Source organism: Crinia signifera, chromosome 1, assembly GCF_055691185.1.
Source record: "Crinia signifera chromosome 1, ASM5569118v1, whole genome shotgun sequence".
In the NCBI taxonomy this organism is placed as follows: Eukaryota; Metazoa; Chordata; class Amphibia; order Anura; family Myobatrachidae; genus Crinia; species Crinia signifera.
In genome coordinates, this window is record NC_139217.1 from 100483180 (window position 1) to 100509197 (window position 26018).

At 40.7% G+C, this 26018-nt stretch overlaps 1 long non-coding RNA gene across 2 annotated transcripts in view; it reads left to right on the forward strand.

Moving 5' to 3' along the window:
• The window catches only part of LOC146058527 (uncharacterized), a 129622-nt gene that overhangs the window by 25439 nt on the left and 78165 nt on the right, over nucleotides 1–26018 (forward strand). The window contains exon 3 of one of the 2 annotated variants that reach the window (XR_014469864.1): nucleotides 7871–9443. The exons of the other annotated variant lie outside the window; for it this stretch is intronic. This is a non-coding gene — a long non-coding RNA (uncharacterized LOC146058527). Of the gene's footprint in view, nucleotides 1–7870; nucleotides 9444–26018 lie in introns of those variants that run through there. 2 annotated transcript variants of the gene reach the window in all.

The window sequence follows — 26018 nt, forward strand, 5'->3', positions numbered from 1 at the left end:
GTTGTCTATGTGTGGCTGTATATGATGAATAAATTTATACAAAGAAAATAATAATAATGGTGCAGCACTCATGAAAAAAGGCAAACAAAATGTGAGAAAGACCATAATACAGCCTGGTGGAAATAATTAGGTGAGTGAAAATAAAGTGATGATTGGTGAGATGAAACCGTTTGATTGATACCAATTAATTAATCAAATCAATTAATGGCCCGTGGTAAACATGAGTGAGTCGGATAATCAAAAATTGATAGTAAATATAGACATATAGAAAGATTAAGGAATATATATATATATACATACATACCTGCACATACATACATATATGCATACATACGTACACGCATATATATACATACACAAACATACATACATATATACATAAACAAACATATAGAAAAATATTTGTGAAAAAATTAGAGAAATATATATAAGTAGTAAATGAATAGTAGATAAAAGAAGATAATTAATTAAATAATAATATGACAATATCATGATAGATAGTGGGATGTAAATCCTGAGTTTTGTCAAACAAAAACAGTATAATTGATGTACTCATTGAGACCTCTAGGGGCAAGAGTGCCTAAATAGAAGGTCCATTGACTCTCTTTTTTCAGAAGTTGTTTCATGGTGTCTCCACCTCGTATACCAAGATTTATCTTTTCCAAACAAAAGACGCCGATTTTATGTTGTTGTCTATCATTTCGATGTTGGTGAAAATGCCTAGCCACCGTGGTTATCTGCTTCATATTAGCCAGATCTCTAGGGGCATTCCTTATAGTTCCCAGATGTTCCAAGATCCTGTTCTTAAGCATCCTTGTGGTAATGCCTATATATTTCTTCCCACAAGAACATATGATACAGTATACCACATTGGTTGTTTTACAGTTAAAGTAATCATTGATGGGGTGTGATCTGCCATATTTGTCGGTGACAGAAGTAGTGTTGGTCACTAGGTTGCATATTTTACAGGTACCACATGGGAATGTACCTCTGCATGTGGGATCTTTCTTGGGCCTGGGGATAAAGTGGCTTTTTACCAGGGCGTCTTTAAGATTAGGTGATCTCCGCCAACTCATCGACACAGATTCACCCAAATCATTAGACAAGTCTGGATCAGTTTGGAGAATGTGCCAGTGTTTTTGAATCGAGTCTCTCATCTCTCTCCAATTGGCGCAGAAGTCTCCAACGAATCTGGGAGCCTTGTTGGTATGCTTGATTTTAGTTCCGAAAACTAGTTGATCCCTATCCAGTGCCTTCATGGCTGATCTAGATTTTTTGATAAGCCGGCTACTGTAGCCACGTTCTTTCAGGCGTACTGATAATTCCAAACTTTGTTTATTGTATTCGTCTTCACTGGAACAATTTCTCTTGAGCCTTAAAAATTCCCCTTTGGGGATATTCCTGATTGTCGGGGGAAAGTGTGAGCTGGAGTTGTGTAAAACGCTATTGGCTACCAATAGCGTTTTACACAACTCCAGCTCACACTTTCCCCCGACAATCAGGAATATCCCCAAAGGGGAATTTTTAAGGCTCAAGAGAAATTGTTCCAGTGAAGACGAATACAATAAACAAAGTTTGGAATTATCAGTACGCCTGAAAGAACGTGGCTACAGTAGCCGGCTTATCAAAAAATCTAGATCAGCCATGAAGGCACTGGATAGGGATCAACTAGTTTTCGGAACTAAAATCAAGCATACCAACAAGGCTCCCAGATTCGTTGGAGACTTCTGCGCCAATTGGAGAGAGATGAGAGACTCGATTCAAAAACACTGGCACATTCTCCAAACTGATCCAGACTTGTCTAATGATTTGGGTGAATCTGTGTCGATGAGTTGGCGGAGATCACCTAATCTTAAAGACGCCCTGGTAAAAAGCCACTTTATCCCCAGGCCCAAGAAAGATCCCACATGCAGAGGTACATTCCCATGTGGTACCTGTAAAATATGCAACCTAGTGACCAACACTACTTCTGTCACCGACAAATATGGCAGATCACACCCCATCAATGATTACTTTAACTGTAAAACAACCAATGTGGTATACTGTATCATATGTTCTTGTGGGAAGAAATATATAGGCATTACCACAAGGATGCTTAAGAACAGGATCTTGGAACATCTGGGAACTATAAGGAATGCCCCTAGAGATCTGGCTAATATGAAGCAGATAACCACGGTGGCTAGGCATTTTCACCAACATCGAAATGATAGACAACAACATAAAATCGGCGTCTTTTGTTTGGAAAAGATAAATCTTGGTATACGAGGTGGAGACACCATGAAACAACTTCTGAAAAAAGAGAGTCAATGGACCTTCTATTTAGGCACTCTTGCCCCTAGAGGTCTCAATGAGTACATCAATTATACTGTTTTTGTTTGACAAAACTCAGGATTTACATCCCACTATCTATCATGATATTGTCATATTATTATTTAATTAATTATCTTCTTTTATCTACTATTCATTTACTACTTATATATATTTCTCTAATTTTTTCACAAATATTTTTCTATATGTTTGTTTATGTATATATGTATGTATGTTTGTGTATGTATATATATGCGTGTACGTATGTATGCATATATGTATGTATGTGCAGGTATGTATGTATATATATATATATTCCTTAATCTTTCTATATGTCTATATTTACTATCAATTTTTGATTATCCGACTCACTCATGTTTACCACGGGCCATTAATTGATTTGATTAATTAATTGGTATCAATCAAACGGTTTCATCTCACCAATCATCACTTTATTTTCACTCACCTAATTATTTCCACCAGGCTGTATTATGGTCTTTCTCACATTTTGTTTGCCTTTTTTCATGAGTGCTGCACCATTATTATTATTTTCTTTGTATAAATTTATTCATCATATACAGCCACACATAGACAACACCTTTAATCCAGATATCACTCATATCTGTTTCAAACATTATAAATCACATATTTTTTCATCAATATACACCCTCTTTGCATTCATTGATTCACAGTCGCACTGTAACTTTTATTGCTCTTTATCAGCTACAATTTATTTTTCTCAACATTGGACACATTTCTTCCCAGCACAAACCTTCACAGAATCATGTTTATCTGAGATGATTACAATATTATTCAATCCACTATTTTCTACACTGGTATCATCCAATATAATGCTTGATACAAATTTCAGTATCACTTTGTTACAATAAGTTACGGCTCCTCGCTGGTTTTCTCCTCTCCTTCATATATTTGTTTTTTTTATATGCTCCTTTTATAAATTTGTTTTGTCTTCATATATTAATTAAAAAAACCTCCTCAATTATATACATATATCTCACATATTCATTTATTTATTTTTTCCTTATTGTTATTTACTTATACCTTAATGATATACTCACTATCATATCTCTCTAAATAAAAATCGCAGAATTGGGTTTTTTCCTTTTGATTAATATCTTGTAACAATAAACGTCATGAAACTCCGTTACATAGTACAAGCATCTAGGTTCTCTAGGCAACTGTCCCTCTGGTGTTTATAGATACGGGATCTCATACAAACTGTAGGAGATGCCCCTATATCACACATTGATACAAGTCGGAAACAACGATTTATAAAGGTACCAATTGCGCATACTTAAAAACATACAAATGTACTAGCTTGCTAGACACATTCCTATACGCATGGGCATCTTAATGCTAATATTGCTCTGTTTGATTGCAATAGCAAGACTATTATAATTACCCACTGTATGTTCGTAACATAGTGCAATTTTAATGCCCCCTGTTGAAGCATGGACACAGGGACACATACAAGTCGCAGGAGGTATCCTTTAATTAAACATAGATATGGGATCTTATTATGGCGCATAGAATGATTAACATACGTGCAATATGTTTCCAGCTGACAGAACACACAAGGTGTTCAGCGGGTTGTATACACCCCGATACTCATAAGCATTTTAGTGCTTATGTCCCTCCGTCTCACAATAGATAGCAAATACTTGGCAGCCGCAAACAATGATTTAACAACGCGCCAAGTGCTTCCAGCTGAAACACATTAACTGATCAGCTGGCGCTATATATACCTGACACAGCGTACACCACGTTAGGCTTTCAGGTGATCAAGCCCACGTGGTGAAACGCGTTCTGACAGTGCTGACCTGGGCGGCAGTAGCTCCCCGAGCATCGGGACACTGACAGCCCTGACATCGCTCCAGTCACCCGCTGGTATTTCAGGTATCTTTCCTCCTCCCGCTTCCTTCTCAGGGTGCGACGGACACGCTGGCGGCGCGTCTCGGTCCTGCTCTACCTTGGTATCAGGGCAGACCTAACGCCGCATACAGCGTCTGTCCCTGCACACCGCTCCTTATTCTTCTCACAGTGTGCCGGCTTCATCCCTATCACCTCCCATCCGCTCCCAGATGATGGGTCGTTTGTGACTGATCCCTGCAGCTAAACACTGTTTTATTTCTTTTTTCTTTTTTCCGTTTGCAGCTTCTTATTAATTTGACTCTATATCGGCCATTATTCTGAAATTGTCTAATGATTTGGGTGATATCCATCATGTCATTTATGCAGTACTTGTACATATCCATTGTTTGATAAATGCTGCTATGTAAGTTGATTGACAAAACCTAAGATATTGGGAGATATTTACCTTCTCCTATTAATTGATGTGACTCCCTGTTAATTTAATCATACGGTCTGACAGGTCAATTGCACCCTGCCATCCAGCTGCTAATAGTGCTTTCAGGCATTTTGCTTCAATTTAACAACCCATATTGAAAGATATTAGGTCTTAACTTATATTTCTACTTTGTAGATTCAGTGACTGTCAAACTACCGACACACAAGGGTGTCGACATAATAACCATATCCCGATATCTTGCAATTTTCAGCACTTTGGCATTTAGACACACCCTAACCATTAAGTCAAAGCAGCGATAGATATATCCTAGTATTTTGTTGGAGCAGCCTGATTGAATGTCTCTGAATATCGGCACATTAATTGTCAATTAACCCTTCACTGCCGCTACTATCGTTTTCTTCCAATTATTTTTCTTTTATCCGTGGAAGAGAGACTTTCTGGTGGCGCATTTCCACCCTGCAATGCTTTAATAGTATCAGGGTGTACCTAACACCACTTACAGAAGTGTCCTCTTTCCATTTGTCTTTTCTTTCCATCAGTGCATTAATTTCTTCTCTCACCCTCTGTCCGCTCCTAGTTTGTGAAGACATTGGGCAGCAGAAAGAATTTAATCTATCTCACTGTACTTTTGCTTTTCTAAACCCCTTATGATACCTGATATGCCATTAAAATGTTAATCTTTACCCATGTACTAATACTATCTGTACTACCAGCGGGTATTTCTGTGATTAAGTGTTTTTCACCTAGCCTAAACAATCAATTTTTTCTGATATTTAAGATGTGCTAGAAGTTTAAACCTTTCACAGAATCTGGACATGTCATCAGCCCGGGCCTATTAAGGACCCTTACAAATCATATATTAACATTATATGATCACTTAATAACACCACTACCTGCCACTGTGTCGACAACACTATATGCTAAAATTGCCATTGTGTCGACAGAAAAATATACAGTAAATCTGAGTGGCCTTTTTCGTTTGCTTTCTTTGTTTCATTATTATTTATTTATTTATTTAACTCTTCATGATAAATTGTGTAACACATGAAATTATAGAGTTATCAGTATTTTATAATAATTGGAAATAAAAGTTAAGTTTTATCTTATTCATACAACATCATTCTTATTTTTTCAAAAGTGTGCCTCCAAAAAGGAATTCTTCTTTTGAACAGTGGCCCACTATCTATGGACCACTGTTTCTCTTTGTTTAAGTACACTTCTAATTATATACTGGCATAAAATTAATACTTCAATTCTTGACTCAAAAACAACTTGCTGCCTGTTGTTTGTCATCTCATTGTGAGATGACATATACTGTATCTTGGAGTCATGTACTGTATCTTAGCCTTATACAATACACATTTAAGCACTACATTTTAAAAGTAATGGCTTGCAGAATTTCATCCACAGGACATGGAACTATTCCCTTGTAGATCCTGTGGGGAAATATACTAAGATGTGTATTCTACTTCACATATGATGTTGCTATGGGGAACCAATCAGATCCTGTCTACTATCTTCTACAGGGTATTAAATAAATAAGAAGTAGATTCTGATTGGTTGTCCATAGCAACATCACATGTGAAGTAGAATACATAGTAAATTTACCCCTGCATGTTTCAATCATGTTGAAAAAAGGTGCAGTAGGACAGTCATTATCTTACTGAATCATGGTGCTACAGTATATGTAGGGCTTCCAGAATATAGATAGACAAAAAGCAAGTTGCTTAAATAAATTTACGAGTAGCAGCAGGTGCTGGAAAAGCCGGTTTTATGTAGAAAAGAAACACTATTTCTAAGACTTCTGCATTTAAATTAGAATGTCAGTTTTTATACTGGTGGGCAGCAGTATGCTGCATTTTCCTACGTGTCTCTTGTCAAGATAACCACTTTCTTTGGAGCAACAACTGCTACTGATAAATTGGTTTGAACAAGTCCCATTCTGTCTGTGAGGGGGTCATCCACCACAGTGGCACTCTTTGCTGGCCTGGAATTGGGTCCCCAGTCACCCACTACAGCTATTGTGCAACCTGCTCCTCGCCACCACTGCTGCTGCTGCAAACTTTAGCAATAACTATGGTATCGTATTACATTTCCATGGTGACCGCCCCATGGTCATGGCCAGCTGCCTCTGATTGGTAGCCTCCTGTTTACATGCAAATTTCAATTGCTATGGGCACACCTGGCAGAAGCGGAAACCCAGGGTGACCTGGGAGTACACAACGCAGGGACTGTTACTGACAGCGCCCAAAACGGAGAAGGAGGATAATGTCCTGGGTCATCTCCCGAGCTGTGGTGTGAATAATCCCGGGTACTGTCTCCGCAGCACTGGAGCAGGCAGTGTCCCCAGCTGTTTTTGTTGGGATTTTGTGTGTGTGTTTGTGCGTGGTGGTGGTGGGGCACCAAATTACTTGTTTGCCCCGGGCACCAGAAATCCTAATTTCAGCCCTCTTCATGAGATCAGTAAACAGCCGAGGATGCTGGTTTTTGTACAGACATTTTGAAGGCTCTTGGGTTCTATTCAGATATTCATGACATGGCAGCTGAGTTTGATATATATATATATATATACAGTATATATGGGGCGAAAGAAAGGCTGGCACTCTAGGGTCTTGGATAAAACGTGCTGTATTTCAAAGCAAACAACCAACCAACGTTTCGGGGGTGGTCCCCCTTTGTCAAGGTGCGTATGTGAGCCCCGCAATTTGATACATGCACCACCATCACTGAATTCAGTTCAATTGCGCTGTATCAGTATATATGCGTTCCATCAGTGCTTCGTTGGCCGGAAGGACACAGACTTCCTGTCCAAGTGCTTCCGGCAGCCAGACCAGCCGGCGGCGGGCCCGCGGCACGCAGCTGACGCGCTCCCTTCACTTCTCCTGTATAAGGTAAGCACAGCTCACTTTGTTCTTGTTATCACCTATGCAAGTTGACAAAGGGGGACCACCCCCGAAACGTTGGTTGTTTGCTTTGAAATACAGCACGTTTTATCCAAGACCCTAGAGTGCCAGCCTTTCTTTTGCTCTTTACACCATATCTTGGAGGGGCACCAGGGCAGCTGACTGTCACGGAGAGTGCCGGGCCGCACCAATCTTATATATATATATATATATATATATAAAATAAGTTTGTTAACTGCATAATATATCACCCAATAAAGGAACTCGAAGAACAATATCCTATTAGCCCCTATTATACACTCTCATATCTCCTAATATTTATTTTTCACAGATCGGGACCCTTGCACACCGAAGGAAAGGAGACATGGCCTTGGGTGGCGAGGACATGGTCCCATGGCCGGCACTGCTTCCAGCATTGTGTGGGCATTCACATTGCTCCCCAAGCACAGTGTGTGTTAACATGACATTTATTTATGGATCACAGCTTTTTCAGAGCACTGGTGATCAAAGACTCTCTGGGACAGTGTCCAATTACCAAGACTGTCTCCAAAAATTTGGACAGTTACTTATTGTAGCCTTTAAGTAGGGATGAGTGTGACACCGCCGATCCGAGTACAGACCCGAACATTGTTGGAGGACTCCCGCCAGACTCTGAGCTCAGTCGGGCCAAAACGGCATCATACTGCCCTTGGATATCACAAGATCCGGACTCTATATAAATCCCATGCTGGTGACACATCTTTACTCCGCAATTGTAGAGGGTAGTGGGTGGATGTGCTCTGGGGCTGTGGTGGTCTGTGGTGATCTGCGGTGGTCTGTGGGGATCTGTGTTGGTCTGTGGGGGTGGCATCCTGCAATATAAGTCCAGTCCTGTGCTGCTGGTGTCCTGTGCTGCCTAGTGCTAGTGCTGCTGATGGTGTCCTGTGCTGCCTAGTGCTGTTGGTTTCCTGTCCTCAAGTGGTGCTGATTCTTAATGATACTGCTGCAGTTAAATTCTAGCCCAGTTATACTGCTGCAGAAGTCAAGTCCAGTGATACTGCTGCAGAAGTCCAGTCCAGTGATACTGCTGCGGTTAAAGTCTAGTCCAGTGATACTGCTGCAGAAGTCAAGTCCAGTGATACTGCTGCAGGAGTCCAATCCAGTAGTACTGCTGCAAAGGTCCAGTCCAGTGGTATTGCTACAGAGGTCCAGTCCAGTGATACTACTGCAGAAGTCCAGTCCAGTTCAGTGATACTGCTGCAGAGGTCCAGTGGTACCGCTGCAGAGGTCCAGTCCAGTGGTACTGCTGTTAAAATCTAGTCCAATACTGCTGCATAAGTTCAGTCCAGGGGTACTGCCATTAAAGTCCAGTGGTACTGCTATTAAAGTCCATTAGTTCTGCCGTTAACGTCAAGTCCAGTGATACTACTGATGCATAATTCCAGTACAGTGATATTTTTGGTACATAATTCCAGAACCAAAATTTGGACGATAAAATAGTGAAAGAAGAACCAGAACCACTTCCTTCTTGTGCTGAAGCTGCTGCCACTAGTCCTGGCATAGAGGATGAAATGCCATCAATGTTGTCTGCCAAGGCCGAAGGTCAATGTCATTGTAGAGGGCACGTAAAATCCCAAAAGTTCAGTAATATGAAGAAAAAAAAGTAAATAGTGCCAATTTTGGGGGGCATTATGTGCTATTTTTTTTCAAAATGCCATCCTGTATGCCGCTGCAGTGCCACCCACTTGTGGCACTTATCATAGTTATCCAGCTACCTTGGTGCAACCTTTTGGCCTAAAAAACAACATTGTGAGGTGTTCAGGATAGACTGGAAATGAGTGGAAATTAATGTTATTGAGGTTAATAATAGCGTAAGGGCAAAAAAAACCAACCCAAATTCTGCAATTTTAGAAGTTTTTATGTTTTTTTAAAAATAAAAATACAGATCCAAAACACGAAGAAAGGTGGTGTTTTGGAACAGATCCAGACCCAAAACACAGCAGAGATACAGACCCAAAACGCAAAAAGTGCCCGGAGCACACTCCTGCTTTTAACTAGTAGTCATATTGAGGAACCCCTGATAAGTGCTGGCTTTCTGGACTAATAGGATAGCCATGGTGCTCTAATTCACACAACTAATTGGATATTGGTCTGGTAGATTAGGACCACTATGAGCAAAACTACAGTGAAGTGGCTGCAGAATGTTTGCCTTTTTACTGGCTTACATTAGTGTTCTAGAGATGTTTTATGTGTGTGTTTCTTATATACCTTATAAATTTTTTCTGTTAAAAAACAGTACATCATTAATTTCAGCCAGGAACTTACAGACACATCTTGTTATTGCTATACAGCATTTATAAAGACCCAACAATTCACCGACATCTGAACAATAACAAAAAGATGAAAATACAAGTACAAGCCAAACATAATCATTAAATGTTTCAATAGAAAAGGACAAGATGTTTATTAAATCAAAGATGACTATATAAGAACAAGCTGCTTGAAAACTGAAGGATTAAAGTCATCAATAGGAGTTCTGGGTAAATGTATTAATATTTGGATGTTTAGTAAAGTGAGGTAGAGCGTTCCACCGAAGTGGTGCTGATGATGAGGATTTATTTATTTATTTACAGTTCCTTATATAGCGCAGCAGATTCCGTTGCGCTTTACAATGGTGGACAGTGATAAAACAAACTGGATAATGACAGACAGACTTGGAGGTAAGAGGGCCCTGCAGCAAGCTGGACAGTGATAAAACAAACTGGGTAACAATTGTAGACAGTGTTAAAACAAACTGGGTAACAAAAGACAGACTTGGAGGTAGGAGAGCCCTGCTGCAAGTTTACAATCTATAGGGACATAGGAGGGAAACACAAGGACAGGCACCAGTAATAGCATAATAGTTCCACCAAGTTGCAAGTCCAGAAGGGAAGCTATATAATACATAAGGGGTTATGCGTGTGGTACTTAAATATGATAAGCTTGCCTGAAGAGGTGAGTTTTCAGGAAACACTTGAAAGTTTGGAGGCTAATAGAGAGTATTTTTGTAAGTAGAAGGGCATTCCATAGGGTGGGAGCAGCCTGATGAATGTCCTGTAATAGTGAATGGGAACTAGTGATCCGTGCAGAAGAGAGGCGCCAAAAGGATGATGATGATGAGAGGAGGCAACAAGGCAGGAATAAAGCAGCCACAAAGGATATGTTATTTGCACAGGACCCTCATTAGTTTTGGAGGATGACATGTGGACCCCCTACTGAACAGTATGGACAAGTTGCTCCTTATTCTGTTTCTACAGAGGGTGTGCTACCATAGGACATATTATAATGTACATAGAACAAAAAGAGAAGGAAAAGTATGTCACAACATGGTGCACCTAATTGACTCATACGAATAAAAACGAACTTTTATTGATATCATTCAGGATAGCGAAATATAAAAACCACAGACAGGGCAACATAAATGGTGTGTTTAAAAAACGGTGGCTCACTAAATTCGCACAATAAAAGACTGTTTCGATATAGCTGTATACAGGAATTGATTGCCGACCTTTATAGTACTATAGATATTTGTTTATGCCTACTGGCTCAATTCCCCAGCATAAAGGTACATAGAGATGTGTGTTAAACAACGCAGGAGTGTCTGTACAGTATATATAGTAGAGCAGTGCCCACCTGTTCTTTATAAAGTTAGTGTAGCACATTCACACTTCCTATAGTTATATTGTTGCACCAATAACAACTTATATTTACTGCTGGAGAGAGTCAACACCGGTGTCACCCAGTGTCAGTCTGTCACATGTAGTATAGATCTGTGTTGCCCCTTTAAGTCACTTGGAGGTCTCGGAAAGTTGGTGGGCTGCTCCAATGATTACCATAATAAAATATAGCGTATTTAACATATACTTTATGGGGATATCACGTTGTGTGGCGTTTCATGCATGAACTAGGGTCTTTTGCAGGACAGTCAACATAAATGTCGACCAGTATCAGATTTATCACATATGATGTGAGACTGAACTGCCCCTTTAATTCTATCCACAATCCCCACAAGATTTTTGGGCTGCTCCAAGAGTTTGTGACTGGATAAGGTTTTTATATACTTATGCGGCTGTTAGTATTGGAAATACAGATCAAAATACAATTCTAGTCACATGCGAATAAGTGAGCGTCACCGCTAGCCGGCACGCGCTTCGCTCTCAGCTTTTTCAAGGCCTTGAAAAATCTGAGAGCGAAGCGCGCGCCGGCTAGCAGTGACGCTCACTTATTCACATGTGACTAGAAATGTATTTTGATCTGTATTTCCACTTACAGGAACCCCAGTAGTATGGGACATGGAGTTTGTGTGGTACAACGCAATAGAGGGACTACTACTACCAGTGTCTTATGTCTTTAATATCATTGAGCCAGTGATAGAACCCTGTTAAGTGCGGTCAGTTTGCTGGGGGCGGATACACTTAAACGCCTACTACCTGGCATTTGCCGCTGAATACTGAAATAGGGGCATCATATAGGATGTTAATATGAACTCAGGGAACAATTAATGTTTGGCTATATTAAGTACATTGCAACTCTGCAACTTTATAACTAATGTACACAAATGCCTTAACAATTATCCCTGGCACCCGGCGGAGAGATCACCACTGATCTACGTGGATAGTGTCGATCCTCTGTACGAGGGGTTCATATAACACTGACCCTGACTCTGTGAATACATCATGGACATGACAGTCGACATTCTATCTTTATAAGTGCTGGAAAAGACAGACACTGACTATTTTATACTGCCCTCTTGTACTATAAAGTATAGCTAGCACCCACACGTATGTGCAGCACTATATTGAACATAGGCTTTCTTTGTCAAACCATTTATTTAGCAACAGGCGATGCAATATACTTTCTGACACTTTTTCAAAGAGAAGTCGCATATATTGTTGCCAAATTGACACTGACTATCTAATACCGCCCTCTTGCACTATAAAGTATAGCTAGTACCCACACATACGTGCAGCACTATACTGAACATAGACTTTCTTTGTCAAATCATATATTTAGCACCACGTAATGCAATATACTTTCTGACATTTTTTGAAAGAGAAGCCACGTATATTGTTGCCAAATTGATTAAATTTCCATTACGGCAATTGCACAAGCAACCTAGCGACCTGCTGGGACCCTTTTGATAAAGTAAGCAAAGGGGGTTTCCTTATGCAACTACGTCGAGCAGTCAACATGGACTGACTTGCGTGTTGACCGGTTGACATGATACAGAAAGCACACCAGCAGCGCTGTATCAGGTTCTCCCGTACAGCAGATGATACTTAAGAACAGCCGCATAAGTATATAAAAACCTTATCGAGTCACAAACTCTTGGGGCAGCCCAACAATCTCGTGGGGATCGTGGATAGAATTAAAGGGGCAGTTCAGTCTCACATCATATGTGATTTGAAAGACTAGTACTGAAGCACCTGAAAGAAGTGACAAACTCTCACCTTGACCCCATGCAGTTTGCCTACTGGGCGAACAGAAGTTTAGAGGATGCGGTCAACCTCGGGCTGCACCATATTTTACAACACCTCGACCACCAAGGCACCTATGCAAGAGTCCTATTCGTGGACTTCAGCTCAGCATTTAATACTATCGTTCCCGGCATCCTGCAGCCAAAACTCCTCTCCTTAGGAGTCCCAGGATCAACATGCTCATGGATAGTGGACTTTCTAACAGCAAGGGAACAGGTGGTCAAAGCCGGCGCCTTCTCGTCCAGCACACGAACAATCAGTACTGGAGCCCCCCAAGGATGCGTCCTCTCCCCTCTGCTCTTCTCTCTCTACACGAATGACTGCACCTCAGCTGAGCAGTCAGTGAAAATCATCAAATTCGCAGATGACACCACTATCATTGGCCTAATCAAGGATGGTGATGAGACCGCGTACAGACATGCAGTGGAGAAGCTGACACAGTGGTGCAGCAGCAACAACCTCAATCTAAACCCCACCAAAACAGTTGAAATGGTGGTCGACTACAGGAAAAAACCAAATGCACTAGCCCCGCTAACAATAGCCAACGCAGTGGTGTCGCGGGTTGATTCCTTCAAATTCCTAGGGACAACCATGTCCAGTGACCTGAGATGGGGATTAAATATAACCACAAACATCAAAAAGGCCCAACAGCGCCTGTTCTTCCTGAGGCAACTCAGGAAATTCAACATCCCACAGGAGCTGCTGTGCGTATTCTACACCGCCATCGTGGAGTCTGTCTTATGTTCCTCGATCACAATCTGGTACAGTGGCGCAAGCGAGAACGACAAACAAAAACTGCAGAGGGTAGTGAAGACTGCGGAAAGGATCATAGGGACCGACCTCCCCCCGATAAGGGATCTGTTCTCATCCAGGGTAAGGAAACGCGCTGAGAAGATCGCAAACGACAAGCTGCATCCTGGTCACAACCTGTTCGACATCCTACCATCCAGAAGACGGTTCAGGTCCATCCCTGTCAAAACGTCCAGATCAGCAAGAAGCTTCTTTCCGTTAGCCGCCATCACCTGAACAATCCAATCAAAGAGAATGCAATCCCAATATCAACAGCCAAACAACGTGTCCCTACTTGGCGACCTGACCACCATAGTCGTAGCTAGAAATTAAATGCTTGTAATGTCTTTATGTAATATATGTAATGTCTCCCTCCCCCCCTTTTCATCCCTTCTTGATGCTGCACTGTAAATCCACAAAAAATTCCTAGTGTGCGCAAGCACACATGGCCAATAAAGTTGATTCTATTCTATTCTATTCTATAAATCTGATACTGGTCGACATTTATGTTGACTGTCCTGCAAAAGACCCTAGTTTATGCATGAAACGCCACACAACGTGATATCCCCATAAAGTATATGTTAAATATGCTATATTTTATTATGGTAATCATTGGAGCAGCCCACCAACTTTCCGAGACCTCCAAGTGACTTAAAGGGGCAACACAGATCTATACTACATGTGACAGACTGACACTGGGTGACACCGGTGTTGACTCTCTCCAGCAGTAAATATAAGTTGTTATTGGTGCAACAATATAACTATAGGAAGTGTGAATGTGCTACACTAACTTTATAAAGAACAGGTGGGCACTGCTCTACTATATTATACTGTACAGACACTCCTGGGGAATTGAGCCAGTAGGCATAAACAAATATATATATAGTACAATAATGGTTAAATTTAATCAATAAAACTCTTCCGGGGTTCTCCCCACTACAGGCAATTCTGACGGGTTCATGCTGTAAGAAATATCCCCCGATATTGAATCAAGCAATAAAAACCTGGAAATGGATTACTAGGGAAATAGGATATAATGATATTGACCCAGAAACAAATCTTCTTTCCCTAAGTACCTTTAAAATCCTTAAAAAACAGCAGGGCATGCTAGCCTGGTCATTCTTTGGAATAATGAATTTGGGCCATGTAGCTGCACAGGATGGGGTTAAGACATTTGCCCAGCTACAGATTGAGTTCAAACTACCAAACAATATGTTCTTTCGCTATCTGCAATTGCGAAGTGCAACCGAAGAATACTTGTCACTATCTTCTTGTAGTATAAAAGATCACCCTATCAAAATATTTTTGAGGAACATGGCCCCGATAAAGCGAGTCTCCAAATGCTATAAGTATATTTCATCCCTAATCACCAACACCGGTCTGCAAGAACTTATGATAAAATGGACTAGGGAAATCCCCGATATAACATCAGACGAATGGGAGAGAGCGCTTAGTATACCTAATATGGCCACTTCCTCCTTCAGGACTCAGCAGATCCAATTTAATATACTCCATCGTACATACTTAACACCTACCAGAATTAAGAAATTTGCACGGGATAAAATCGATTCCTGTCCTAAATGTAGAGAATTAGGGTGCGACTTTTGGCATCTGATATGGCAATGCAAATTTCTCCAAAAATTTTGGGATGATATTAGGGGCGTAATGACTGATATCGGTATTCCTCGTGGGGAAATGGGACCTAAGGCTTTGTTATTGGGAGTGTGGTCTGGATCTGGACAGTCGGTAAATGAAAAGCAACTTGCAATTATCTTGGTATCAATCGCCAAAACCTGCATAGCGAGAACTTGGATGGCAGCCAGGGCACCCAATCGGATAGAATGGGTCAATATAGTCAATCTCACGTATGAACACGAGAAAGCGTTTTTTTGCACTAGGAATAGTATTGGGAAGTTTCACTTAATTTGGGAGAAATGGTATTACTCCTCTTATTTCAAAAAGAGCACGGCATAAAAATATATAGAATAAATGGCAGGTAAATATAAGATAAATTGTAAGTTAAGGGGGAAAAATTATATCACAATTATATTAAAACACCAAAAGAATAAAAGCATGTGCGGCGTTTCACTAAAAATACATTAAGTATATTTATTTAGTAACACCAATTTTTTCTTTTTTTTTTTTTTTTTTTTTTGGGCGGGAGGGAAAAAAGGGGGGAAAATACTTGTTATTAGAGTTAAACCTACACTAGCACATTGGGCCATCGTGGATTGACAAATCAATTAGAAAAATGGGCGCCCAGGTATGACTAACCTGGAAGTAGAAACATAATATACGGATTGAGTTAGAGTCCGAAATTATATTGAATTAGGGGTAAACGTGGGAAAGATTGAAACCCAAGAATAAAATACGGAAGAAGAGGATGTTGTTAATACTTACATTAGCACATTTGATTATAATGGATTGACAAACTAAGCTGATAAATAGGAAAATGGGTGCTCAGACACGATTTACCTGGAAGTAGAAATATAGGATATGAACTAAGATAGACCCTGTAACTATATCTATTTTAGAGGTAAAGTTGGCAATGTTTGAAACCTAGATTAAAATATGGACCAGGCGGGAGATATGGGGGGCTGGGAGGAGTGGGGGGATGGGCAATCTACCAATGGTTATAATTTAAATGTTGTATGTCTTTTTGTTTTGTCTTGTTGTTACTTTACTGCCTTATCACTTGTTTATAATTACTCATATATATGTGAAATGTGTAAAGTTATATGTATGTCTGCAAAATTTTAAAAATCAAATAAAAAGAACTATGAACAATAATGGTCGGTAATCAATTCCTGTATACAGCTATATCGAAACAGTCTTTTATTGTGCGAATTTAGTGAGCCACCGTTTTTTTAACCACACCATTTATGTTGTCCTGTCTGTGTTTTTTTATATTTCACTATCTTAAATGATATCAATAAAAGTTAGTTTTTATTCGTATGAGTCAATTAGGTGCACCATGTTGTGACATACTTTTCCTTCTCTTTTTGTTCTAGGAATAAAGCAGCAAATACCAAGATGAGTATTGTGAGAATTTGGAAGAATATTTTTGCTGCAGCATTCTACAGAAGTAACAATCATGAATGGTATTCTATGTGATAGAGGCAGCAACCGGAGTTTTAGGGCTGACAGCTTGACATAGGCAAAGATGGGCTGTTGAAGTAAATGAACATGGCAACCTAAATTCATATCAGACTCAATTGAGCATGGCCTGTAGGAATAGAATGGAGAGTATACAGAATGAACCAAGATTACATTGGGGCTATATTTGAGAAAAGATCATTCTTACAGATGTGCTTTGGAAAAGGACATTTTTGATCAATGACTGGAAAAGAGAACTGAAACATAAATCACTGTCTAGTATTACTACAAAGCGGTGACCGTATTGTGTAAGTGTGATGGACTGTGATGAAGAATTCCGGCACTTTATCAGTGTTTGACATGAGGAATAAAACCTGGTTTGTATTGGATAGGCTCAGCTGTAGGATATAATGGCATATAAATGCTGCACTGGTGGATTATGTGTTTAGTGATGAGAGTTGTGTGGAAAGCTAAATGTACATTATTAGTTCACCTCAGGAAGATAAGTATACATTGAATAGGCGGGAAAATAGCTTAGGTATCCCAATAGACAGAGGCGTAACTATAGCACCGCAGCCCCCGCGGCCGCGGGGGGGCGCTGTGCATGTGTGTGCGCCGGGGGGCTGTGGTGCTATAGTTAGCCCCGTCCGCCCATCTGCTGCCCGCCAATCCACCACCCGCAGCCTTACCTGACTTCACTGGTCCCGTCCCGGCTCCCTTGCTGGCTTCATTCTTCTGCTAGTGAGACGGACCACAATAAAATGTCCGCCCCATATAGCAGACACTTCTCTGAAACTGTCTGCTGTATGGGGGCGGACATTTTGTGTTGGTCCGTCTCACTAGCAGAAGAATAAAGCCAGCAAGGGAGCCGGGACGGGACCAGCAAGACAGGTAAGGCTGCGGGCGGGGGGTGCGGCGGGGGGCGCCCCCCATTAACGGCGGGGGGGCGCCCAATTCGTAGTTACGCCACTGCCAATAGAGAAGTAGGATCCCCCATTACAGATGATGCGAAGGGGCTTATGTAGAGTTAGGGAAATTTTTCTGTGGGAAAAGAAGCTTTCAGGGAAAAGAGATTCTCTAACAAGAGACCACTCACCTTGCTATGAACCACTACAGAATAAAAGGATATGTTCAAAAAGTAAAGTAAAAGCCACAGTCAAGTTGGGGTCAATTAAGTACTCGGCTAAGAGCAACAGCCGGCTAAAGGCAGATTTCAAGCTTAGCATCTGGCAACATATTAAAGACAATGTCATTGTGCTGACTATTATAATACATTTGGCGAAAGAAAGAAGAAAATGCAAGACTTTAGAATAATTAATTAAAAGATAAAAACAGAGAACAATATTGTCATTTAAAGGAAATCATTGGAGGCCCAATCTTGGAGTTAGTCAGATAGTTGGCCTATCTCATTTATTAGGGAGTGGATGCTTGTTGACCCCTCATTAGCAAAGCTCCACAGCACAGATTCTGGACACTTCACATTGTATGTCATCTAATGTTTTATATGTTTGAGGTATGATTTCATTTAGGCATCTGTAATGCTCTGAATGTTATCTGTGTATGTTCTGCTTTATGTTACTTTGACCTCTCAGTGTCACACACACACACACACACACACATACACACACACGCACACACACACACACACACACACACACACACACACACACACACACACACACACACACACACGCACATATTTATCAAAGGCTCCAAGGGTGTCATTTAAAGCCCTTGATAAATTCCCTAAATTATTATAGAGACAGAGCAAGACTGTATTTGGCAATCCCTAATCCCTGTATTATTGATTATTTATCTGCCTATAACTAGTTCATTTTTGGGACTTCTCCGTGGCTGAAGGAACTTCCTTTCATTTGACAGATAACATTTCTAACCATAATACATCAACACATGCTTTCTCCAAAATAAGTTGGCTCAGTAGAAAATCAATATCTTCAACTGAAGAACCGCTTAACATTTCTGTGATGTTTGATGTGAACAGTGTAACCTTTTCTAACAAAGGGTAGCAGCCTCTTCACTCTCTGATAATGGAAAATGATGTATTGTACGTATTCAGCTGTATGTCCTATAATGGCTTCCAACTAATGTCCAAGCTGGTTTTGAGTGAAAATGTCATCTATACATAAGGGACATTTTCAAGCATAAAATAATGCAGACCTACAGCACAAAGGTGTCTATTCTTCACCTGTGTCGTGTTTTTATTGTGCTACATGAAGTACATATATATAAGAAACCCCATACATTACATGCTATGAGTCTAGCATGGGACATTGCTCTTGTGTCTAGCATGGTCATCATATTGTCTCTTTATATCGACACAGTACATATGGATTCAGACCCCCTGTTAAACAATAGAACATCAGCACTGTTGTCACATGTTCTGGTCACACATTCAGTACAAGGCCACCAGCTCACCACAAATCTTGATTGTGCTTCAAAGTAACTGGTCCACCCAGCATCTTATATAATGGGAGTGGGAAGTTTCTTCATGGCATCGTTGTGTGGATCTATATTTCATCTTGTTTAAGCAATTATTTAATGAAGGAGGTCTCAATAATATATGACATAACAAATACATGCTATTTATAATCAATAAAATACTTTGTATCAACAAATTGATCATCAAAATCAGGTCCTGTCATTTTTGATCATTAGAAATATACAGAAATGTTTTCTTAATATTGGTGAGTATATATAGACACTTAGGCCCTTATTCTGGTCTACTCGCAAAGGAAAATCCCTATTCAAATGGACAAAACCATCTGCATTGCAAGATGTAACTTGTGAGAGAGAATAAGATTTGGGTGGGGTTTTACTTCAAAGTGAAATCTAACTTGCAGTATAAAAAGAAAGCAGTCAGTATATCCCTGCACAGAAACAAAATAACACCCAAATGTAACTCTTTCAGCACGTTACATCTACCCCACCTGCAGTGCACATGGTTTTGTCCATTTCAGAAGGAATTTGCCTTTGTGAGTGAACCAGAATAAGGGCCTTAGTGGTCACTTTATGAGATGCACCAGTCTAGTACTGTTTAGGATTAAGATTTGTTCTTGAATTTTTTTTTGGTATGGATTCAGCAAAGGTGCTGGAAACAATGGGTGAAATTTAATAGGATGAGAGATTCAGAAACTGAGAGATTTGCTAAGAAATCTCCAGTTTTTTTAAAGCGGCAATCATTTACACTGCAAAACCAGTGTAAATGATTGCCACTTTAAATAAACTGGAGAATTCTTACCAAATCTCTCACTTTCTGAATCTCTCATCCTATTAAATTTCACCCAGAGTTTCTGGTTTATGATGACATATTGGGTGACATTCTATGGGATCAGATGTGTGTTTTTTGGCGAATATTAGTAAAAAAAATGTCGACATCGCATTTTTCCTTAAAATCGCATATTTAATTGGATGCGCTAAGGGACGGATATCGCATATTATGTGCAATAACTCATGAGGACTGAAAGTTTGTGAAAAAATCGCATTTTTATCGCATCCAGATGTTTTCGTACAGAAAAGTATACAAATCGCTTATTTAATGGGATGCGTTTTCGAAAATCGCACTTTTAACCCCTTCCCGCCGCAGCCTGTTTTTGCCTTCCTGACAGAGCCCTTTTTTTCAAATCTGACAGGTATCACTTAAGTGGGGATAACTTTTTTTTGCTTTTACTTATCCCAGTGATTTTGAGATTGTTTTCTCGTGACACATTGTACTTCAAGTTAGTGGTAAATTTGGGTCGATACAGTCTGTGTTTTTTTGTGAAAAATACCAAAATGTCGTAAAAAAATGGAAAATTTAGCAATTTTCAAAATGTTAAATTTTCTGCTTGTGAGACAAATAATCATACCACTCAAAATAGTTAATAACTAACATAGACCATATGTCTACTTTATGTTTCCATCATTATTTCAACATCCTTTTAATTTTTTTGGACACTAGGAGGCTTAAAATATGAATAGCAAATTCTCAAATTTTCAAGAAAATTTCAAACACTGATTTTTTTAGGGACCAGTTCAGTTCTGATGTGACTTTGAGGGACTTGTATGTGAGACACCCCCATAAATGATGCCATTTCAAAAACTGCACCCCTCACAGTATTCGAAACAGCATTTTGGAAGTTTGTTAACCCTTTAGGTGTTTCACAGGAATTAAAACAAAGTGTAGGTGAAATTTCAAAATTTCATTTTTTTTGCAGATTTGCAATTTTAATACATTTTTCTAAGGAACACAGTAGATTTTACTAGAGAAATGTGACTAAAAATTGATTCCCCCAATTCTTTAGTTTTCATAAATATCCTATATGTGGCCCTAGTGTGCACGTTGACCAAACCACAGGCTTCATAATAGAAGGAGCACCTACTTGATTTTGGAGCCTCCTTTTTATGAGATTATTTTTTAGGCACCATGTAGGTTTCTAGGCACCATAAGATGCTAAAAGTTAGGAACCCCCCCACAAGTGACCCCATTTTGCAAACTACACCCCTCCGGGAATTCATCTAGGGGTATAGTGTACATTTCAAACCCCCAGGGGTTTCACCAATTGTGGTACAACTGGGCAGTGAAAATGAAAAATTAATTTTTTTACACAAAAATGCAGTTCTGGCTCAAAATTTTTCATTTTCACAAGGAATGAAGGAGACAAAGCACCCCAAAATCTGTGCCCCAATTTCTCCCGAGTACGGCAATGCCTCACATGTGACCAAAAAATACCATTTGGGTGCATGGCAGGACTCAGAAGGGAAGGAGTGATATTTGGATTTTGCAGCACAGATTCTGGTGGAATGTTGGTGGGTGCTATGTCGCATTAGCAAGACCCCCGAAGCACCAATACAGTGGAACCCCCCCACAAGTGACCCCATTTTGCAAACTACACCCCTCAGGGAATTCATCTAGGGGTATAGTGTACATTTCAAACACCCAGGGGTTTCACCAATTTTGGTACAACTGGGCTGTGAAAATGAAAAATTAAATTTTTTACACAAAAATGCAGTTCTGGCTCAAAATTTTTCATTTTCACAAGGAATGAAGGAGACAAAGCACCCCAAAATCTGTGCCCCAATTTCTCCCAAGTACGGCAATGCCTCACATGTGACCAAAAATACCATTTGGGTGCATGGCAGGACTCAGAAGGGAAGGAGTGATATTTGGATTTTGCAGCACAGATTCTGGTGGAATGTTGGTGGGTGCTATGTCGCATTAGCAAGACCCCCGAAGCACCAATACAGTGGAACCCCCCCACAAGTGACCCCATTTTGCAAACTACACCCCTCAGGGAATTCATCTAGGGGTATAGTGTACATTTCAAACCCCCAGGGGTTTCACCAATTGTGGTACAACTGGGCAGTGAAAATGAAAAATTAAATTTTTTACACAAAAATGCAGTTCTGGCTCAAAATTTTTCATTTTCACAAGGAATGAAGGAGACAAAGCACCCCAAAATCTGTGCCCCAATTTCTCCCGAGTACGGCAATGCCTCACATGTGACCAAAAAATACCATTTGGGTGCATGGCAGGACTCAGAAGGGAAGGAGTGATTTTTGGATTTTGCAGCTCAGATTCTGGTGGAATGTTGGTGGGTGCTATGTCGCATTAGCAAGACCCCCGAAGCAACAATACAGTGGAACCCCCCCACAAGTGACCCCATTTTGCAAACTACACCCCTCAGGGAATTCATCTAGGGGTATAGTGTACATTTCAAACCCCCAGGGGTTTCACCAATTTTGGTACATCTGGGCTGTGAAAATGAAAAATTAAATTTTTTACACAAAAATGCAGTTCTGGCTCAAAATTTTTCATTTTCACAAGGAATGAAGGAGACAAAGCACCCCAAAATCTGTGCCCCAATTTCTCCCGAGTATGGCAATGCCTCACATGTGACCAAAAAATACCATTTGGGTGCATGGCAGGACTCAGAAGGGAAGGAGTGATTTTTGGATTTTGCAGCTCAGATTCTGGTGGAATGTTGGTGGGTGCTATGTCGCATTAGCAAGACCCCCGAAGCACCAATACAGTGGAACCCCCCCACAAGTGACCCCATTTTGCAAACTACACCCCTCAGGGAATTCATCTAGGGGTATAGTGTACATTTCAAACCCCCAGGGGTTTCACCAATTTTGATACAACTGGGCTGTGCAAATGAAAAATTACTTTTTTACACAAAAATGCAGTTCTGGCTCCAAAATTTTCATTTTCACAAGGAATGAAGGAGACAAAGCACCCCAAAATCTGTGCCCCAATTTCTCCCGAGTACGGCAATGCCTCACATGTGACCAAAAAATACCATTTGGGTGCATGGCAGGACTCAGAAGGGAAGGAGTGATATTTGGATTTTGCAGCACAGATTCTGGTGGAATGTTGGTGGGTGCTATGTCGCATTAGCAAGACCCCCGAAGCACCAATACAGTGGAACCCCCCCACAAGTGACCCCATTTTGCAAACTACACCCCTCAGGGAATTCATCTAGGGGTATAGTGTACATTTCAAACCCCCAGGGGTTTCACCAATTTTGGTACAACTGGGCTGTGAAAATTAAAAATTAAATTTTTTACACAAAAATGCAGTTCTGGCTCAAAATTTTTCATTTTCACAAGGAATGAAGGAGACAAAGCACCCCAAAATCTGTGCCCCAATTTCTCCCGAGTACGGCAATGCCTCACATGTGACCAGAAAATACCATTTGGGTGCATGGCAGGACTCAGAAGGGAAGGAGTGATATTTGGATTTTGCAGCACAGATTCTGGTGGAATGTTGGTGGGTGCTATGTCGCATTAGCAAGACCCCCGAAGCACCAATACAGTGGAACCCCCCCACAAGTGACCCCATTTTGCAAACTACACCCCTCAGGGAATTCATCTAGGGGTATAGTGTACATTTCAAACCCCCAGGGGTTTCACCAATTGTGGTACAACTGGGCAGTGAAAATGAAAAATTAAATTTTTTACACAAAAATGCAGTTCTGGCTCAAAATTTTTCATTTTCACAAGGAATGAAGGAGACAAAGCACCCCAAAATCTGTGCCCCAATTTCTCCCGAGTACGGCAATGCCTCACATGTGACCAAAAAATACCATTTGGGTGCATGGCAGGACTCAGAAGGGAAGGAGTGATTTTTGGATTTTGCAGCTCAGATTCTGGTGGAATGTTGGTGGGTGCTATGTCGCATTAGCAAGACCCCCGAAGCACCAATACAGTGGAACCCCCCACAAGTGACCCCATTTTGCAAACTACACCCCTCAGGGAATTCATCTAGGGGTATAGTGTACATTTCAAACCCCCAGGGGTTTCACCAATTTTGGTACAACTGGGCTGTGAAAATGAAAAATTAAATTTTTTACACAAAAATGCAGTTCTGGCTCAAAATTTTTCATTTTCACAAGGAATGAAGGAGACAAAGCACCCCAAAATCTGTGCCCCAATTTCTCCCGAGTACGGCAATGCCTCACATGTGACCAAAAAATACCATTTGGGTGCATGGCAGGACTCAGAAGGGAAGGAGTGATTTTTGGATTCTGCAGCTCAGATTCTGGTGGAATGTTGGTGGGTGCTATGTCGCATTAGCAAGACCCCCGAAGCACCAATACAGTGGAACCCCCCCCACAAGTGACCCCATTTTGCAAACTACACCCCTCAGGGAATTCATCTAGGGGTATAGTGTACATTTCAAACCCCCAGGGGTTTCACCAGTTTTGATACAACTGGGCTGTGAAAATGAAAAATTACATTTTTTACACAAAAATGCAGTTCTGGCTCCAAATTTTTCATTTTCACAAGGAATGAAGGAGACAAAGCACCCCAAAATCTGTGCCCCAATTTCTCCCGAGTACGGCAATGCCTCACATGTGACCAAAAAATACCATTTGGGTGCATGGCAGGACTCAGAAGGGAAGGAGTGATTTTTGGATTTTGCAGCTCAGATTCTGGTGGAATGTTGGTGGGTGCTATGTCGCATTAGCAAGACCCCCGAAGCACCAATACAGTGGAACCCCCCCACAAGTGACCCCATTTTGCAAACTACACCCCTCAGGGAATTCATCTAGGGGTATAGTGTACATTTCAAACCCCCAGGGGTTTCACCAATTTTGATACAACTGGGCTGTGCAAATGAAAAATTAAATTTTTTTACACAAAAATGCAGTTCTGGCTCAAAATTTTTCATTTTCACAAGGAATGAAGGAGACAAAGCACCCCAAAATCTGTGCCCCAATTTCTCCCGAGTACGACAATGCCTCATGTGTGACCAAAAAATGGCAGGACTCAGAAGGGAAGGAGTGATATTTGGATTTTGCAGCACAGATTCTGGTGGAATGTTGGTGGGTGCTATGTCGCATTAGCAAGACCCCCGAAGCACCAATACAGTGGAACCCCCCCACAAGTGACCCCATTTTGCAAACTACACCCCTCAGGGAATTCATCTAGGGGTATAGTGTACATTTCAAACCCCCAGGGGTTTCACCAATTTTGATACAACTGGGCTGTGCAAATGAAAAATTAAATTTTTTACACAAAAATGCAGTTCTGGCTCCAAATTTTTCATTTTCACAAGGAATAAAGGAGACACAGCACCCCAAAATCTGTGCCCCAATTTCTCCCGAGTATGGCAATGCCTCATATGTGACCAAAAAATACCAGTTGGGTGCATGGCAGGACTCAGAAGGGAAGGAGTGATTTTTGGATTTTGCAGCTCAGATTCTGGTTGAATGAATGGTGGGTGCTATGTGGCATTAGCAAGACCCCCGAAGCACGGTGAAATGATGAACCTAATAATCCATAGATGTGTGGTATATTTTAAAACACTCCTTTATACATAGGCCGGGTTTGTTGGGGCAAGTTTCACAGTGGAAAATAGTATCCTTTCTTATTCCCTTTTTATAGCAAACTTTGCACCTTTTTTGTGTCCTGCCCTTTCTTGCAGTGGAGGGGATTTCGTTAGGAAAATGCTGCCCTGGTACAATACGGGGGCCAGTACTAGAAGTACTGGGGCCCTCTGCCTGCTGGTTCCCAAATATTAGGCCCTTTATGACTTCCTCTTGAAAGTGCATAAATGTCCCCCTCTGGCTGGTAGAACGGAATAGCACGTAAGCG